Below are 21,022 nucleotides of genomic sequence, written 5' to 3' on the forward strand. Positions count from 1 at the left end.
AGGGTCATTGTTGGAGGAGATTTCCATGTGACAGACCCTTTGTTCTGGGCTTTCAGAGGGTTACTTTCACCTAGTCTTGAAGGGTGTCTTGTGGTGAGGGGGAAGTCTCATGGTCATTTGTGCCAGGAACTGTCCCTGTTTCCTGCCCTGGGACATCCACAGCTTGGGGTGACATCAGGGCAGGTGTAAGCCCCACCTGGGATCCCACCGAGGGTGGGGCCAGGGCTGCCTCTTCCCTTCCAGGGCAGGAATGGGAGGGGTGGCTGTGGGGGTGTTGGGGTGCTCATGTTTATCTAGCCGGGGGTATGGCTGCGTTTTAACTTGGCACTAGAATCGGATCTGCCTGCCTTCAAGGTTTCTGCTGGCTGCCGGTGGGTGATCCTGAGATCTACTGCTGCTTGATCTGATCTGCCTGCCCTCTCTGTTTTCTGCCTGCTGCTGCTGACGGTGCTGAGATTGCTTGCTGCCCATGAATTTACCAAAGGAGCAATTTCCCCTCTTCCCCCTCACCCGAGACTCCATCACAGCTGGGAACGGTGCCGCGCTCCCGTTGGAGCGCCCCCTGCTGGCTGGGGGGAATCATCGCACCTGCCCGGCCTCCCTGGGGCCTGCCAGCGCCCTCTGCCGGCTGTGCTTGTAACTACACCAAAGGGGAAAGTGGTGCTTGACGGGTGGAAAACTCCTGTTATTGTTTTCTCTTGTACTTTGTTGTTCATTCTGCTTTATATATATATATATAAAACATATATATATATATATATATATGTGTATATATATAGCAGAGAACTGTTATTCCTTTTCCTTTCTTTTTGCCTGGAAAGCCTGTAATTTGGAAGTTGTAATAATTTGGCAGGAAGGGGTCATCTTCTCCAGTCCAGGAAGGTTCTAGCTTTGCTTGGCAGACATCTGTCTTTTAAAACCAAGACAATTACTTGTGCCCAGTATATGTCATGAAAGCATGGAGAGGAAATGTGAAAAGAGAATAACAGCTCTTGGGTAACCCATTTTCATACAGGATAAAGAACCTCCTTAATTGGCACCATGTGGTCTGGCTTACCACTTTTGGTTGGCACATGTTTGTGGCTATATTTTTCCAATTTGCAGCTCCTTATGGAAACAAGGGTCTTGTGACTAAGAGCACTGTGGCTGTTGGTCGCGGCACAGACTATGCCCCGGCCAGGTGACGACGACAACAGGGGCACGACAGATCCCCCTCACAAGCTCGGCAAATCTCAGCACAAGCAGTGGTTTGGCGCAGGAGGAAAAAAGGCAGCAGCACGGGTCTTGGGGGTGAAACAGGGGTGTCTTTATTTCATGACCAGCTCCCAAGACAAAGACTTGGGGTGAACAAGAGCCTATATAACATCACTCAAGAGGAGGGGTTTAGGGTAGCAAACCAATAGGGGAGGGGTTGAAGGCCGGACATTTTACACTTGAACGAATAAGGGAGCAACAGGGAGGGACATAACGTGGGTAAGCCAACAGGGTTCTAAAAGATACATGTGGGAACTCAGCACATCACTCCGGAACTCCAGAGTTACCGAGAGAACCCTTAGAGGGGGGTCGGAAATCCTGGAATGGTGCCAGGATTGTCTGGTAGCTTGATTTTGATCCTTCTAAGGAGGTGACACCTGTTTGAGAACGTGAGAGCCACTTGGGAGTGAAGGGTGCAAAAAAGATATAAGTACAGGGTGAAATATAGATTTTGGGGTTTTTGGTACAGGGGGGTTATGGAGACAAGATGGAGGGATCAGGGCGTGTCTCGTCCTTCTTCTTTCTTCTTCTTGTCATCCATTTTCTGTGGTGATGTTGGAACTTGGGGATGGGTCCATGGTGAAGGTGCACTTGCTAATGTGGGTGAAAGGTATTGGGAAATAAAGGTAAATATGATATATGTAGTTTTTAGTATAAAAAGACACGACCGCCCCATGGGTGGTCAGAGTGCCCTTGGCTGCCTTGCAGGTCAGACATCTGTTGGGCAGAAAGAAAATTCTGTAGATAAGAAATAATAAACAATCTGAAGACCAAGTAACTGAAGAGTCCAGACTCGTCCTTTGAAGCGCGGGCTGCCCCAGAACCACCCTACCCGTGTCCGGGCAGAGACAGACAGCTGAACCAGACATCTGGCGTCCCTAGGTGGGCACAAGGCGGCAGCTGGCGGGCATCTGCTGAGCCCCGGTGGGCTCTGGTGTGTACCTCTCACAGAGGGGCAACCTTGAAGCGCCGAGTGGGCAGCTCCCAAGCTGGACCTGTTCCCAGGAGAACGCTGATAACTCCTTGGGAAAGTGGCCAGAGGAGTCTGAAGACGCAGCAGCCACTGAGAACAACCCACTCCACTTCTGCCGAAGAGGGTTCGTAGCAGAACAGCCCTGATCGGAATCGGAAAGGCACCTCTGAATCCATCTCCTGTGACCTGCAGGCTGGTGACCAGGAGCCTTCGGACTGCTCTGACGACAAATTTGGTGAGAAGGTCAAAACTTAAGAACATGGGGGGTGTACTCTCCCAGGAACAATTAGAGATTCTGTCCGACCTACAAGGCGTGGCAGAGACACACACGGTGGGGATCCCAAAGAAAAAGCTTAAAGATCTGTTGCTATGGATGTGGTGTAATTACCCGTAGTCAGAGACGCGTCTGTTGTTTGAAGAAGTGGGTTTTTGGCAGGAAATTATTAGGCACCTCTATCTCTTAGCTACAAAGGATGATAAGACGGCCTTGAAACTGCTGTCTTCTGCAAGAATTTTGTTAGAAGCGACCTCAGCTCAGGCTAGGGGGTCGGCCAGGCAACAACTTGCTATAAATCCCACAGGGGCGGAGGGAGGAGAGCAAGGCTCGAAACGGAGATGGGATCCGATCCCAATTGGCCCAGGGGAAACAGCTCCCGAGGAAGGGGAGCAGGGAGAAATGTCATTGCCTTCAGTCTCACCATCCCGAAAACCCAAGGGACTTCCAAAATGTCCTGAAACCCCAGAGAGTACAGGGCCTTCAGGCTCCGACTCAGGCACAGACGACACCATTCCAATCCCAGACGAGTTAAGGTTCTCTCCCAGCGAGATCGAGGAAACTGGTCGTTCCTTAAGAGCGCACCTTCCCGATTCGCAGGAGTCAAAGGGAGATGGGATGAAACACGTGGTGGAGTCAGGAAGGGGGGTCGAAGGGGGACCAGAGGGAAGGAGGGATGCGCTTTCTCGCGGTGGGTGTGGCGTGGCGGCGGCGCTAGCTGGCAGGAGGGGCACGGAGGCAATGGGAGACACGGGTTCTGGTGCGGCTTTTGCGAGCGCAGCGTCGAGGGCGGCGGCAATCTCGGCTGGCACGGTGCCAAAATTGCGCGCGACGTGCAAGGCTCGCGGGACATTCGGGGAGGGCTCTCAAACCTGTGGCAGTATCAGACACGGGCAATGAGGGTGGAGCAGCTGCAGGGCTCCAGCCAGCTACCGTGGGGAGACGTGAGGAACGTGCAGTGATGATGTCAAACCCGGAAGTCGGGACGCGGAGATCGGCCCGAATCGTGGCGCGAATGGGGATACCGGCAGGGGGAGGGCTGCATGCTCCGGCGGGGGGTGTACATACGGCATCAGAGGAGGAGGAGAGAGGGTCAGGAACGGATCCTAGGGAGGAGACTTCAGAGGCGGAGCTGGGTAGAGACAGTGACGTCAGTTCAGGTAGGCAGGAAGCGTTCCCGAGGGCGCACGTGCATGGAAAGTACAGGCAGAGCGCAGTCAGAGGCGGGTCCGATCCCCTGTGATGTCTCGGGTGAGGAGGAGGGGCCATGCTCAGGGTTCAACATACCGGGGCTCCACCCCCTCTCCGATCCTGATGCCTTCAGTTTCAATCCCTGTGGTCCAAACCTCTTCCATCCAAGGGAGACATTCACGTATTCAACCTTCACTGTCAGCTCAGTCAACAGCCATGCAGACTCGGTCTCAAACATGATTGCAAGCATTGCAGTCTGTTGAACAGGAGCCGATCGAGTTTGTGTCCTCATCACGGTCGTCCAGGCAGATGACAGCGCCACCTAATGGGGGGATGACCGCAGTGCAGGACATGCCAGGCCTGTTCGACAGTGCCACAACGCCACCTGCTGGCGGGACTGCAACAATGCAGTGATTTTTTCCAACAATGTATAAAAAGAAAACTACATCAAAGAAAACAACAACAACACAACAAATGGACAATCCTTCGTCAACTTCGGGATATCACGAAATTGAAGACAATTCAGATGAAGCGCAATCACAAGGAGAAGACATGATACGAATCACAGCATCAGAAAGAATTTCGGCATGGATGTTTTCGGCAGCGGAAGCAGCAAAAAATCTTCTGCAGTCTTTTGATATAGCAAGAAGAACACAATCACGAGAACCTCAAGTTTCTTTTTCGGATTTGGGAACGAGACCAAAAACTTCAAAACAAAGAATGTGGAACAAAGAATCACCAAGGACCTCCATGATTCCATTGTGCATGCAACTGCCAATGGGGTTTTCAGAGGAGGAAGAAGAACAGCCAATGGAACCATAGACTGGAAAAAAATTAGAAAAATGTTGACAAAAGAAAAGGGTTTGATTAAAGGATCAGGAGATATAATAATGCCAGTGACATACGATGCACAAGGTCAAAATCCAAGGTGGGAAAGGTTGGGTCATGAAGTAGTCAAAGACTTAGCAAAGGCCATTCAAAATAATGGGCTGAATTCACAATTCTTCAAACAACTCCTGAGGGGGACATTCAATATGTACGACCTCACACCATATGATATCCGAAGCCTTGTGTCAATGATTCTCACGGACACACAGAGTCTCATCTGGGAAAGAAGATGGCGAAGGTATCTCACAGAGTTGAGAAACAGTTATCAAGCTGTGCCAAACGCAAATCTCACAGAGGCACAGTTGGCAGGGGATCCTCCAGATGACAATCCAGCAGAGCAAGCAGCACGACTTCCACGACGAGTGTTGAATGACATCAAGGAAGCAGCACGCAGAGCGATCTTGCAGATCGCTCCAGCGGGAGTTCCGGATGTTCCATTCTCATGCATCAGGCAAGGTCCCAAGGAACCATTCTCGTCATTCATAGATCGACTCTCACAAGTTGCGGATCGACAAGTGACTGATGAGGCAGTGAAAAGACCTCTCATGGAAAGTCTAGCCTTTGGCAATGCCAGCCCAGATTGTCAACAGGTAATCAGCACAATTGGCAGAGCTGGTGGAGGCATGCAGCAAGGTGGGAACACCTCGGCATGTCGCGTCAATCGTGAGGAAAGAGCTGAGAGGAGAATGGGAAGAACAGATGAAAAAACACTCGGAAAAGCAGCCGGAAGACAAGGTGGTGGAAAAAATTCTGGAAGAAGTGCTTCAACAACAGAGCAAAGTTCTTGCAACCATCCAGAAAAAGAACAATTCGTCAGGAGGACAAAAATGCTACAAGTGTGGAGCGTTTGGGCATTTGAAGAAGAATTGTCCACAAGCGCACGCACAAGTGCAGATGCAAAAACCAGAAAAGCCACTTGGTGCACGATGCGGAAGAGGAAGACACTCTGTGAAAGAATGTTATTCTCAGACGGATGTGGAAGGGAATCCTTTACCGTATCAGGGAAACGGGAAAAGGAGCGCGCCCACAAACCGTCAGCGCGCGTTGACACAAGTGATGGCGGTGACACAACAGCAAACAGAACAGTCATCGGAGAACGTCAAGCAGACACCCTCAGCAAAGTCTTCAGCCAATTCCCAGTGACCCAGACCTCCTTCCACCAGGAGCACAGTGCACATTGGCAGCTTCAAAATTAGTATGCTTTCTGGATGAAAGACATGCGGAGATTCCAACAGGTATCCGCGGAGATTCATGTAAGAGACAAGATTTCTTAATAATAGGACAGGACAAAAGCAGCATCCTTGGACTCATTGTTTATCCAACAGTTGTTTCAGCGGACAAAAATACAGAGCTGACAGTTTTGGCAAAAGCGCTTCGTCCACCGTTGACTGTGGCAGAAAACACTCAGGTCATGAGAGCTTTCGCCTTGCCACCACACGCCATTGAAGAAGTCATGTCAATCTTCGATGAGGAAGGGCTTCCTTTGAAGGAGCATGTTGAAATACATACTACATGGATAAAGCACATATGTCGAGACCCACCCACACTCACTTGTCAGTTGGCTTGTGGAGACAGAACAATAGCGGTCAGAGGCATGCTCGACACAGGGGCAGATGTCACAGTAATATCTTACGTCTTTTGGCCCCACAATTGGAGCTTGATTGCACCTTTGGGATCTCTCTCAGGCATAGGGGGAGTTTCTCTGTGTCTGCAGAGTGAGAATTCCATCATTGTCATGGGACCAGGAAACAAGACAGCGATCATTCGTCCTTTCGTTGTGCAGAAGCCAATCACAGTTTGGGGACGAGATCTTTTGGCACAATGGGGCACAAAGATCGAGGTGGATTTTTAGTAGGGGTCACTGCGGCACTCGCCACACTGAAGTTGACTTGGAAAACAGATGATCCAGTTTGGGTGGATCAGTGGCCCCTGGAGCGAAAAAAGTTGAGTGCGCTGAAAAACCTGGTCCAAGAACAATTGCAGAAGGGACACATCAAGCCAACAAACAGCCCTTGGAACTCTCCAGTGTTCATCATCAAAAAGAAGCTGTCAGGCAAATGGAGGCTGTTGCACGATCTCAGGAAGATCAACGAAGTTCTCGAAGACATGGGACCGCTTCAGCTGGGTCTTCCATCTGTTTCGATGATTCCTAGAGATTGGCCGCTTGTGGTCATTGACCTCAAGGATTTTTTTTCAGTATTCCGCTTCATCCAGATGATGTTCCAAGGCTTGTCTTTTTTGTTCCAAGTATTAACAAGGAAACCCCTCTGCAGCGGTACCATTGGGTGGTTCTTCCACAGGGCCACAAGAACTCGCCAACAATCTGCCAATAGTATGTGGCATGAGCTTTGTCACCAGCGCGGAAGAAATTTCCGAAGGTGAAAATCATTCATTATATGGATGATTTGCTCATTGCGGCACCAACACAACAAGAGCTGCAAAAAGCTCGTGACTGTGTGATTGCCGAAGTGCAAAAGGCAGGTCTGGAAATCAGTGTTTCAAAGATTCAGGAGGTCGCGCCTTGGAAATATCTAGGGTGGAAGATCTTGGAGAAAACAATAAGACCACAAAAAATGGAGATCAGCACAAAAGTCAACAATCTGCATGATTTACAGCAACTGCTAGGAGAGATCAACTGGATGAGATCAATTTTGGGAATCACGAACAGTGACATTCCAGCGTTGCTCAATCTCTTGAGAGGAGACACAGATATTTGATCTCCCAGGACACTCCCACGGGAAGCAAAAAAAGAATTGGAGAAAGTTACAGATGCTATTCAGAAGAGACAAGCACATTGATTCGTTGAATCGTTGCCTTTTCAGTTGGCAGTGCTGGGAAGGAAACCGCAATTCCATGGTTTGATCTTCCAATGAGATTCATCTCAAAGAGATCCTTTGATAATCATAGAGTGGATTTTCTTACCATACAGGCCTTCAAAACCAATTCTCACAGATCTGGAGATGGCAGCACAGATCATCATAAAGGCGAGAACAAGGTTGCTGACAATGGCAGGACGAGAATTCTCAAAGATTTATTTACCTTTGAAGAAAGATTATTTCAACTGGGCGATGCAGAAATCAAAAGATTTGTTAATCGCATTGTTAACTTTTCCAGGAACCTGCACAATCAATTTTGTGCAATTTTCCACAGCACAAAATGTTGCAATCACATATATGTTACAGAGCAAAGCCAAGAATAAGTGAAGAACCTCTGGACGGGATCACAGTGTTCACTGATGGCTCAGGGAAGACACACAAGTCAGTGATCAGGTGGATGAACTCAACGACAGGGGAATGGGAATCAGATGTGAAGACGGTTCAAGGCTCTCCACAAATTGTGGAATTGGCAGCTGTTGTCTGAGCATTTCAGTTGTTTCAACAACCGCTCAATTTGGTCACGGATTCCGCATACGTTGCGGGTGTGGTCAGATGATTGGAAGGTTCACTCTTGAAAGAAGTCAGCAGTAAAGTTTTATATTCATATCTGGCAAGCATGAAAACATTGCTAGAAAGCAGGGAACAAGAATATTTTATCACTCACATCAGAGCGCACACAACACTGTCGCAGACATCTTTCATGAAAAATCCTTTCTTAGGATTTTTCCTTGTAAGAAGCTGCAGTTTCAGCAACCAAAAGTAAACAATGGTTATCTGCTGCTGTGGAATGCAACAGATAGACCTGTGATTGGTCTCCTGTGGATGTTGGGATTTCCTGACCACTCATGGCAGAGCTGGCTCTTGCTCTGTCGGAGACACAGATCTTTGTTATTCATTCTTTTCTATTCTTAGCTTAGCTAGCTTCGGAAGAAACCTTTTCCTTTCTATTGCTTTTTAGTATAGTCTAATGTAACATATATCATAAAATAATAAATCAAGCCTTCTGATCATGGAGTCAACATTCTCGTCTCTTCTTCCTCCTGAAAACCCTTGTGACCACAGTCACAGACAACCAAGAGACTGTGAGTTCTGTAGCAAGCAAGCTCAGGGATGAGACCATCGTCCATGGCCTGATACACACTCATGTCTCTTCTGTGGTTGAGTTTCAAGGATGAACAGGAAAAATTCAGAGAGAAGATGAGAAAGGAGCTAAGCAAGAATAGTTCCCATGTAACACCAGAGCACACCTGTGAGAAACAACTGCTCACTTTGAAAATTTAAAAAAGGTTTATTAAACCTTGACAAAAATACAACAAAAGGACTACAAAAGGAAAAATTTGCAGCGCTGGGGACTGCTGTTGTGCATACCAGGTGGCAGGTTCATCTTCAAGATGGATGCTCAGTCTTTTATACCCCTGGGGGTTGCATCAGCCAGCCCTGGCCCCTCCCAAGGTCTGCCAGCCAGCTCTTCTTTGCCATTCATCATTGGAGACTGCTTTCTTGTAACTGGATTGGAGATCAGGTGTTGCCATGCCACCCCCCTTAAGCACCAAGCTTATCCATTCCCAACTGCCCCATGCAAGGGGCACATGTGCAGCCTTCTTTGTACCTGTCCTAGACAACCCCGGCTGTCTGATGGTAACAATACAGGGGGGGAAAAGGGAACTATGGGGAGAGCAGAGGACATCTAAACTACAATAACATAACTATACATCATTAAAGCTTTTCTTAATATTCACACAATAGTTATCCCTGAATTGCCAGAGCCAATCATCTCATTATCCATCTGTAACAAAACCAGAGGCCCCAGTGTCAGTGCCCAACATCCCCAGCTAGGGAGAGGGAGTACACCCCATGAGTTGACCTGTGGCTCTTCCTGGATGGCCAGGTAGAGGCCAGGGAAAATTGTGTCTTTTGGGCTGTGTGAGAGCCATAGAAATCCGAGGCTTTTGTTGGCATTGGTGCACAGTGTACTCCAATCCCATCAGGACATGTGGGGGCAGAGCCCGTTTCTATTGCTGGGGTGATGGGGGATCGCAGTGAAATGATACACGGAATAAATAGACTCCACACCCTGATGTAGGTATGAAGTGGACTTGTATTGTCAGCACCTGGCACCAGCACAATAGCTCTCGTGAAAACTTGTGCCCTGAGCCCTGGTCTGAGCCACATCTTTATTCACAGAGGTGTTCCATATACATCACATTGCACAACCTTTCCGTGCATATTCGCCCCTTGCCCCGCCTCTCCTGGCCTCAGATGGTAATGAGATCCACGCCCTTCTGAGCATGCGTTGTTCACGGTGGTGGTTGCATGGGGGTCTTTTGGTGGTCTCTGAGGCTGAAGGCCGTGGTCTTCCTCATGATTGAGCTTTTGAACTTTTGTCCTTTGCACGCCTGCTTTGGTCCCTTGGTGCTTATCTGAGTACGTCTGTTGATTTTGATCAGCTTGGAGACAGAGGAGCCCCTTTATTTAGGTTTCTTGCATTCCTCAGTCTTCTCCTGGTATTGTTCTTCATGCAAGAAGCTTCAGAAATTTGCATTTTCCTATGCCCTTTGTACCATGGCAGAGGTTTCTTAAGTAAAAGGTTAAAATTCAATGCACAAATCTACAAGCTAAAACTTAAATGCTTAATTCATATTGCTAATTTAAGCAATCCCCAAAACCTCCATTTCAGCAGCAGTTGACCCTACTGGAAGCTGAGGAGAGTTAGACTGGGAAAGAGTGGAAGAAACATCCTATTGTGACTGGCCCAGAGGCCCCGTCTATTCTGGGCATAGATTTCCTCCAGAGTGGTTATTTCAAAGACACAAAAGGACTCAGTGGGCTTTTGAAACAGCTGCTGTGGAGGCAGAGGGCGTTAGGCAAATGAAAGTTCTTGCTTGGGATGTCCGAAAATCCTGCTGCTCTTGGACTCTTGAAGGCAGGAGAACAACAAGTACCAATTGCCACCTCAGAGGTGCATCACTGGCAATATCAGAGAAATTGAGATGCCATGATCCACATCCACAAAATGATCCAAGAGCTGGAGAGCCAAGGGGTGGTCAGCAAGGCCCACTCACCCTTCAACAGCCCCGTTTGGCCTGTGCACAAGTCTGATGGAGAATGGAGATTGACTGTGGACAATTGTGCCTTGAATGAAGTGACTCCACCGCTGGACGCTGCTGGGCCGGACATGCTGGAGCTCCAGTACGAGCTGGAGTCCAAGGCAGCAAAGTGGTGTGCCACTACTGACATTGCCAATGCATTTTTGTCCATTCCTCTGGCAGCTGAATGCAGGCCTCAGTTTGCCTTCTCCTGGAGAATCATGCAGTACACCTGGAACCAACTGCCCCAGGGGTGGAAACACAGCCCCACCGTCTGCCATGGACTGATCCAGGCTGCACTGGAAAAGGGTGAAGCTCCAGAACATCTGCAGTACATCAGTGACATCATTGTGTGGGGAACTGGGAAATGGAAGTATTTGAGAAAGGAGAAAAAATCATCCAGATTCTGCTGGAAGCCAGCTTCTCCATCAAAAAGAGCAAAGTCAAGAGACCTGTCCAGGAGGTCCAGTTCCTGGGAGCAAAGTGGCAGGACAGACAATGCCAGATACCCCTGAGGTAATCAACAAGATCACAGCAATGTCTCCACCGACCAACAAGAAGAAAACACTGACTCGTGGATGGTAGACATTGCTCTGTGGAGGCCTTTCCTGGCTGGAAAGGTGGAAAAAGGCCAATTGGCAGCATAGGGGAAAAGCAATCTGGGCTGCAGACGAATGGCAAGACATTGCCAGGTGGGTAGAGAAGCTCCCTGTGAAAGTCTGTCATGTGGGTGCCCACGTGCCCCAGAGTTGAGCTAATGAGGAGCACTGAAAGAATGAAGAGGTGCATCAGGCTGCAAAAATCGAGGTGTTACAGATAGCTTTGGATTAGCAACACAAGGGACAGTTGTTCCCAGCTCGATGGGCCCATGGTGCCTCAGGCCATCGGGGCTGAGATGCCAGCTCTAAGTGGGCACGAGAGCCAGGGCTGGATGTAACCATGGGCAGCATCTCCCAGGTTATCCATGATTGTGAGACGTGAGCTGCCATCAAGCAAAGCTAAGCGGGTGCAGCCCCTCTGGTATGGGGGCCATGGTTCAAACAGAAGTATGGCGAGGCCTGGCAGATTGACTACATCACGCTGCCTCAAGCCCGCCAAGGCAAGTGCTACATGCTCCCAATGGTAGAAGCCACCACTGGAAGGTTGGAGACCTACCCTGTGCCTCATGGAACTGCCCAGAACACCATGCTGGGCCTTGAAAAGCAGGTCCTTTGGAGGCACAGTACCTGTGAGAGAATTGAGTCCAACAAAGGGACTCATCTCAAGGACAGCCTGATCAACACCTGGGCTAGAGAACGTGGCACTGAGTGGGTATATCACATTCCCTACCGTGCACCAGCGGCCAGGAAAGGTCAGCAGTGCAATGAACTCTTCACAAACACATTGAAGGCAATGGGGGGATGGGACCCTCAGGCAGTGGGAGCTGCATTTAGCAAAGGCTGCATGGTTAGTTAATAGCAGAGATTCCACCAACCAAGCTGGCCATGCCCAATGCGAAGCCCTGTGCACAGCGGGTGGAGACAAAGTTCTGGTGGTTCACATGAGAGGTGTGCTAGGAAAGACTGTTGGGATTCATTCTGCCTCGAGCAAAGACAAACCCACCTGTGGGGTTGTCTTTGCTCAGGGACTGGATTGGACTTGGTGGATGATGCAGAAAGATGGATCAACACAATGGACATCTCCAGGGGACCTTGTTTTTGGGGTGAATTGCCCAAAACACTGTGCCTGTATCCATATCTGCATGTATGTATGTATGTATGTATACAATTAGGATAATGTATGGATGTATATAGTTTAAAAGTCAAAGTTTGATGTAACATGTTGGTATGGGAAAAATTCAGGGTGGAAAATGTTGTGTGTTTGGGGTGGGTTTTTGGGGAATTTTCTCTCCTTTGTTACCTGAAAAGGGGGACGTGGCAAGGAGAGGGCAGTTGATGCCTGTGGGGAATGAATTGCCTGTGGGGCAACTGAGATGCAAAAGAACTGGCCAATGACTCTCCCATTCCACTGGAAACTTCCAGGGAGGGAAGGCAGGGTTGGGCACTGGCTTGCCAAGGGAAGAACCAGCTGGCCATGCTAGGAGCAGGGCACTTTGGGCAGTTTTTGGTGATGGACCTGGCACTGTTTCAGGATTCTCCTTGCCATCCATATGTGAGCCCATTGGTTGCTGCAGCTGCTGGTTGATGGGGACTTTTCCACACTCACCATCACCAAGGAAGATCCTCACCATCTGCGTGGGTGCTTGAGGGGAAACGGGACCACCCCACGTATTCTCTCTCTCTCTGGAGAGAGGGAGCCCCGGGGGCTGCTTGGCTGGAACCAGAGCAGAGCTGGCATGGCCAGGATACTGCAAGAGCCAGGTGAGAAGCTGGGAAAAGCAGAGCCCCAGCTTCCCTGTGTCCCCGAGGCTGCCGTTAACCCCTGGGCTGGCTCAGGGCTCGCAGCCGTGGCCCCTGAAGCCGCCTGGGCCGACAGCGCCCCCTGGAGCCAGGGCAGAGTCACTGCAGCCACTCTGCCTGGCCTCAGCTCACAGCGCCCTCTGCCGGCTGAGGTCAGAACTACAGCAAAGGCAGAACTGCTCAATGGGTGGGAAGAGTCTGGCATTGCTTTGGGGGCGCTGCTGCTTCTTCTCTCTTCCTCACCTATATATATATATATATATATATATATATATATATGTATATTCTAGTGAAGAAGTGATATTTCTCTTCCCATATCTTTGCCTGGAAGCCCTGTAATTTCAAGTTATAATGATTTGGAGGGAGGGGGCTATCTCTCCATTCCAGGAAGATTCCCAGCTCCCTTGGAAGACACCTGTCTTTTAAACCAGGACAATCTGCTATCATTAATGGAGAAATTGACCTAGAAGGTAAAGGAACTCACAGATATTAGGCTTCAGCCCTTGCCTAGGAATTGTTCCTGATCTTCACAAAACAGGGGCTTCTATGGCTTGAAGAATAGTCTTTGAATGATCTCTACAGCCCAGCTTTTACTTCCCTCAGAGTGCTCCTTCCCACAGTATGTCACACCAGTCTGGCACAGTTCCTGTGCAGGTGACATCCACTGCCACCAACAACAGGACCACTTTACTCACCACCAGTGAGAGGGAGTGTGGATCATTCCATTTTTTCCCACATAAGGTATGGATCAGAAGTCTCTGTTGTAAATCCTGCCAAATCTTTCTGAATAAGTACATACAAGCAAAGATGCCTTGCACAGGATCTACCTTCTTGGATCCCTGGTGATCAGTGGCACAGAGTCTAGCAGTGGACCCTGGAAGGACAATGCTGAGCCCAGTCCTTCCTGAGTCCTTTGTCAGTAAACTGGGTTAGGGGGCCAGGCTGTGCCCTCCCAGAAACCAGGAGCAGTGGCTGATCTGCCAGAGACAAGTGCTGCCATGCAGAGGGACAGTTCAGCAAGGGGGACAGTCCAATGACAAGTGCTGAGTCCTGTCCTTGGCAAGGAACAACCACAGGCAGCGGTGACTGCTGGGGGCCACCCAGTTGGAAAACTGAAGTTTGCCCAGGTTCTGCTGGACACCAGGATGCCCATGGGCCAGCAATGTGCTCCTGCAGCAATGCAGAACAGCGTCCTGGGCTGCACTGGGAGCTGTGTCACAGCTGGCAGAGGGAGGGGATCCTTTCCCTCTGCTCCACACCAGTGAGGCCAGCCCTGGAGTGCTGGGCCCAGAGCTGGGCTGCCCAGGACGGGACACAGGGACAGACTGGACAAAGTCCAGCACAGGGCCATGAAGCTGATGGAGGGACTGGAGCGTCTCTGCCATGAGCAGAGGCTGAGAGAGCTGGCACTGCCCAGCCTGGAGCAGAGCAGGCTCAGGGCATCTCATCCCTGTGGATGAAAAGCCAGGGGGAGGCTGCAGAGGGGACAGGGCCAGGGACAGCCCCGGGGGCCTCGGGCACAAAGTGACCCACAGGAGGGGCCCTCCGAGCTCAGGAGACACTTCTGCACTGGGAGGGTGGCCGAGCACTGCCGCAGGTGCCCGGGGAGCTGGGGGAGTCTCCATCCCTGCAGAGACTCAAAAGCCACCTGGACACATCCTGGGCAGCCGGCTCTGGGTGGCCCTGATGGAGCAGGGGCTGGGCCAGGTGACCTCCAGAGGTGCCTCCAGCCTCCCCCAGCCTGAGATTCTGTGACTCTGAGAACAAACAGGCTGCAGCTTCCTGAGGACAAATGAAAAAGCTCCACACATGGCAGGTTTCTCCTGCCCTCACCAAAGTGGTTCATGGCACATGTCTCCCTTCTGCAGATTCCTCCCTGGAGTCAGGATGCTCCTCAAGGTCACTCCTTGAGGCTGAGAGAAATGTTTGCCCATTATCATTGATTTGGGTGAGTAGCATCAATCGTTAAGAATTGGTTATTGCTGGCTTGACAGAAATTGCTTCAATGTTGCTTCAAAATATAATGCACTATACTGGAAGTTAGAGGTCTCTGCACTGGGTAGTAAATAAGCCTGATACAGATTTATTAGTTTAATGGCAATCATAAGAAACTCTTTATTTTTCTATAAATATATCTTTCATCCTATGGAACACAGTTGTATAAAGGTTCAATTACACCTATACTATCCTTTAAACATAAACTACTGACTAAGTCTAAAACTACATCCAGCTGCAGCCTGGCTCCTCTCTGAGACGTTCAGGAAGCAAGGAGGTCCCTTCTGCACCTTGTGTCTCCTGCCTGCTCCCTGCACAGCTCTCCAGGTGGTGCTGTCGCTCTTGGGCCAGCTGTGACTGCAGCAGGGATACCTGAAAGAGGCACAAGGCCCGGCTCAGACAAGCCCACGCTGGCAGGAGCACCTGCAGCCCCACGGTACCGGCTCTCGGGGCAGACACAGCCTCCAACTCCAGCCCTCACCAACACTCTGCCCTTGGGCAAGGGCAAAGGAACAGGCTCCCAGACACAACAGAGCTCAGAGCATCAACAAGTCCACTTCCAGGCTGCCAAACCCTTCCCACGTACATCCCTCAGCCACCACAGGTCTATTACAGACACTTCCAATGGGATTTAGGAACCCAGCTCTGATTTCCAGAGCACACATTTGGGCCACTGACCCCTTTCTCCACAGGCCGTGCCTCAGTATGAGGGCTGCTGCTCCTCTGAGATACTGGAGGACTCTTCTATTTCAGACTCAGGGACAGGCAAGATAAAGTAGTCTGGGGGGAACACTCTCCTAAAAGTTCTGATTCTTCTCCTTTCAGGGTCCACCTGCACATTGGATGGGAGAGAGGGTCACAGAAACCTGTCAGCAAACATGGAGCAAAAGGACCTCTGGACATCAAGGCAAGGAGATCCCTGCTCTGAGACCCTGAAGTGCACCAGACAACAGTGGGGGCAAAAAGCTCTTGCTGGAGGCTGTGCAAGAGAGGCCAGTGTGTGTGTGCAGGGACACGGGGCCAGGGAGGGAGGCAGCGCAGTGAAGGTGCCCTTGTGAAAGCCATGGGCTGCCACAAGAGAGAGAACAAACAAAGGGGCCACAGCAGGGACAGGGAGAGGCAAGGCAACAAGCAGAGGTCTCCAAAGCACTGCCTGGCCTAAGGTGCCAAGTTCCAGAGGAGCCTGAGGCTCTGCAGAGGCAGCCAAAGCCCAATTTACCTGCTCACCACTTCTGGGCACAGTGGATAATTCAGGCCTCTCTCTCTTCTCCTTCTCTGCTGATGCAAGTGGTTCCTTAGATTCCAGACTGGTCCTTGAGCCACCTAACAGCTGCTCCTCTTGTGCTCCAACAGCCTGCTGGGTGTTCAGAGAGGAGATGATGCCCATATTTCAAACACCACAGAAGCTGTCCCTCAGAAATCTCAGTCTCAGGCAGCATCCTCAAAGCACCAGCAATGCAGCTGCTGTTCAGCCCTCTCAGTAGAAAACTCATCTGGGTTTAGTTCATCACTCTGCTCACCTGCTCCATTCCTTTGCACACAGAATCCGAACCCCCACGTGTTGCCTCCCCTTTTGTGGGCACAGGAGAAGCAGCTCCCCATGCCCAGCTTTGGCCTGGAGATGTTTGATCAGCATGTTCCTGGAAAGGCAGCCCAAGGTCAGGGAGCAAATTCTCCCTCTCCCAAACATGGTAGCATTCCACATGGAGCAGAGCACAATGTGGGAAACCAAGCCCAGGGGAAGAATGAGCCTTCAAGCAATGCCGAGGCCTTGAAACTCCTCTAACTCTTCTTTCCTGACACCACAGGCTTCTGTTCCAGAGGAGCCTGAGGCTCTGAAGAGGCAGCCAAAGCCCAATTTACCTGCTGGCCACATCTCCTGGGCACAGTGGATAATCCAGGCCTCTCTCTCTTCTCCTTCTCTGCTGATGCAAGTGGTTCCTTAGATTCCAGACTGGTCCTTGAGCCACCTAACAGCTGCTCCTCTTGTGCTCCAACAGCCTGCTGGGTGTTCAGAGAGGAGATGATGCCCATATTTCAAACACCACAGAAGCTGTCCCTCAGAAATCTCCATCTCAGGCAGCATCCTCAAAGCACCAGCAGTGCAGCTGCTGTTCAGCCCTCTCAGTAGAAAACTCATCTGGGTTTAGTTCATCACTCTGCTCAGCTGCTCCATTCCCTCCCATACGCAATTCCAAACCCCCATGTATTGCCTCTTCATGTGTGGGCACAGGAGAAGCAGCTCCCCATGCCCAGCTTTTGGCCTGGAGCTGCTTTGAACAGCAAGCTCCAGAGCTGGATCAGTCATTCTGGGTGTGCCAGGAATCAGTCTGGCAGTCAGTGGCCTCTGGCTGGAGCCAGGCAGACAGACAAGGCTCTTTACCCAAGCAGGCCTGCACTGACAGGGATAGAGACCCACCTCTTCAGGGGAAACATCACTTGAATACTTCAGGGACACTGGAGTGGACTGAAGGTCAACGTCTCGGCCTGCCTGGATACAAGTCTTTCCCTTCAGGGAGCCCAAGTGTTTCTTCAGAGACCCTCTGGCAATTTTACACTTGTTCAGTGCAGCACTCAGAGTGCTCCCTCTTCCTTCCTTCAAAGCAGCAGTCCCATGCTTCAACTCTTCCTGCATGGCTTGCTTTTCACTGTCTAAGTGTTGCATTCTCTCCTGCTGACTTTGCATGTTGAGTGCACGCATTTGATTCTTCTTTTCCATATATCTCATCTGCTGCTGGTACAATTCCCTTTCATGCTGCCAAAACAGGGAGAAAAAGGGTCACTCATTCCCTCTCTCACTTTGCTTTTCATACCAGATCTGGACTCCTCCTGCAGGGGCAGGCACAGACTGCCCCTCTCTCTCAGCCTCTCAGCATGCTGCAGAGCTTTGCTGGGCCCCCCTCCCCTTGATGCTGCATCTTTCCCAGCTCACTCAGCCCATCCCAGCTTCCCTTCTGCCCTTGCCTGACCTCCTGCAGCTCCACTCCAGGGCTCCTTTGGGGAGGAGCTGCCAGAACTGCAGCCAGGATTTCAAGTGCCCGCTAAGCAGGATTCAGGCAGTGCCACGAGGATGTGCTCTCCATCAGGGAGGAAGGGAAGAGCAAACAGCCACAGCCTTTCATTCCCTGGGGCTGGGCTGACAGCAGTGCTTTTCCACCTCTCCTGTGTAGAGTTCCCATGGCTCCATGCCCCAGAGCCCCACTGCCCTCTCTGGGAGCAGCAATGGCCAGATCAGTCTGTCATTCTCTGCTGCCACTCAGGACCAGTTCTCCCCTTGCAGGCACACGTCCTGCTGGGGATCAGACCTTGGCTTTCCTCTCCTCTCTCCCCACTGGCTGCTCTCCCATGGCCAAGGCCAAACACCTTTCTATTAACAGCAAACTTGGGACTCTCCCCCCTCCTTCCACATCCAGATATTTAGAAAGCTGAACATGGCATTGGACACCAGGAATTCCCCAAACCATGCAATGTCAATAGGGACACTGAGGACATTGAGAACTAAAGGTTCTAGAGCACAGAAGCCCAGCAGGGAGGAAAATCAGCAGCCTCAGCATTAACTGGCTTTGCCATGACTACAACATCTCCTCCTCCTTATTCAGAAGAATGCAATTAGAAAAGTTTAACTGGGAAAAGGTGCTCTTTAGAACTATGAGCACAAGGTCCAAACATAGCTAGGAAAGGGCCCTTTGTGGCATCTGCCAATCTCACCAGCACATCCTTCCTTTGCTTCTCCAGGATTTCTAATTTCTTCTTCAGAGATGCCACCTCCTGACGAAGAGCCAAAGCCTCTTCCTGCCTTTCAGTGGCCTCTTTTTCCAGAGCAGATTCTCGAGAAATGTGCTTGACTTCCTCCTTCCACCAATCTGCAGCAGGAAAGGGGAAAGAAGAAGGAGAAAGAGGCAAGCAAAGCAAAGGCAAACTGATGTGCATCCTGCAGAGACAAGAGCACTGTCTTCTCTAACTGCCTGTGGTTGCCAGGCACTAAGCCCACAAAGGCTCCAAAGCTGACAGAAATGAAGGAAACTTCCAGGCAGAGAAAAAGGCAGGAATGAAAGGAGCAAGGTTCAGAGGGATAGGAGAGTGTGTTTGTTCTTGTCCTTGTGCAGAGTGAGCAACTCAAGAGAGACAAAGCACAGGGGATGCCTGTGCAGCCCTGCTCCAGAGAGGCCAATAGCCTGGAGGCTCTGGCAGGGCCTGGAGTTTGGGGGAATGGAGCTGAGGCATCCAGCTACAGCTCCTCAGCTGGTGAGACAGCATGGGGCAGTGAGTGGGAGAGGAGAAGCTGTACCTTGCTCACTTTCATCCAACTCCTTCTGCAGCTCCAGATTGTGGGCTTTGAGGTTGTCTCTCTGAGCTTGTGTCTTCCTCAGCTCCAGCTCCACAGCCTCACACTGTATGGCCAAGGCAAGAGCTTTGTCATCAGAGCTCTGGAGCTTCACACGCAGCTCAGACACCTCAGCCTGCAGCACGTGCACAGAGTCCCTCAAAGAGCGTTCTCCTGCTCGAGACTCCTCCAGCTCCTTCAGCAGCTGCTTCTGTCGAGTTGCCTGGGAAGCCTCCATCTGCAGCACTGCATCCTGCAGGGCCCGGATCTGGAAGATGGATGCACAGAGCCTCAGGGACAGGCCTGCTCCTGAGGCTGCACAGCGGGCCGCAGGGAGAGCAACGAAGGAGAAATGACTTCAAGCCAAACCCAGAAGGCACAGAAGCAAGGATGCCAATGGAGACAAATGGAGAGAAAACAGGGAAAGGGAGGCAATGGGCATCCTTGGGCTGCAGCTCTGAACAGCGGCTGAACTGGCTGTGCTGGAAGTGCCCTGCCCAGCCTGCCACAGCCACCTCTGTGTCCCCACATTGCTCAGTGCCTGCCACAGGCACCAACTCTGTCTGGGACAACACTGCCAACAGAGGGACAGAGAAGCTCCAGAGGAGTCTGCTGCTGCTTCTCCTCCCACATTTCCTGCTGGGACCCGGGAGAAAATGGGGGAAAACTTCTGCAGCAGAGACCAGATCCAGCCTCATCCTCAGGGTGCAGCAGCAGCCCCGGGCAGAACACGACAGCTGTGGATGCTGCTGGCAGGGGAAAGAGGTTGGGGCCTCCAAGGCAAAGGTGCTGTTGTGTGTCCCTGGAGAAGAGGATGCCACTGCACAGCTTACCTGTGTGTTGAGCTCCCGCAGTTGTCCAGCGCGGTTTGAGGAGAGCTGTTCGGCCTGCTGGAGAGCAGATTGACACTGAGACACCTGATTGTTCAGTGCCGAGTTCTGCTCTTCCAGCGTTCTGAGGCACACATTCTTTTCTTCAAGAGACAGAATCAGCCTAGAAGGAAAGCAAGCAACTCATTACTAAATGATATCACCTTTTATCAACTCTTAGGACTCACACCACCTCAGGGGGAAACTGCTCTGCCTGATGAGGTTTCTCTAGACAACTTGGCTGTTTAGACTTGACTGTTCCCCCTGCAGTCCCTGACCAGCATGTGCCTACTCTGCTTTTGTCCCAGAATGAACAGCGAGTTCCTGCCTCCATGCCATACGTTCTTTCTGAGCTGGGAATGTGAATACAAACCTAACAAAGTCTTGCAATGAAGACATTAGGGGAGAGGAACAATTTTCTTCTGACTAACCAGGCTCCAAAGCAGGGAGGCTTGGTCAGCATGGAAGAGACATTTCCTTCCCCCATCTTACACATCCAGGTAGCAGGAGCAGCACCCTAGAGCCAGGGAATCTCTGGCAAGTTCCCGAAGATTTACCAGCACCCATCCTACTTTCAGCTGGAGAAACAAAGGCCAAAAGGGCAACTGAGGCTTGGAGCACAAACTGATGGAAGATGCAGAAGGCTCCAGGCAAGCAGGAGTGCCCTGCGTTTGCTTTGTCTTCTTCTTGGAGGAAGAATCCTGTGGCACTGAAGCCTGGCAGGATTTGATCAGCTACATGAGCCCCCCATAGCTTGGTCCTGTTCCTTGCATTCTTTGCACAGTCAGAAATGCCTGTGACTGTGCAGGGTGGCAGGGACCCTGCTTGACCCCCTGCAGGCAGCGGGGGACATTGGATGAGGAACCATGCAACAGAGACATTCTTGTTTCTGG

Source organism: Agelaius phoeniceus, chromosome 17 (assembly GCF_051311805.1).
Source record: "Agelaius phoeniceus isolate bAgePho1 chromosome 17, bAgePho1.hap1, whole genome shotgun sequence".
Classification (NCBI taxonomy): Eukaryota; Metazoa; Chordata; class Aves; order Passeriformes; family Icteridae; genus Agelaius; species Agelaius phoeniceus.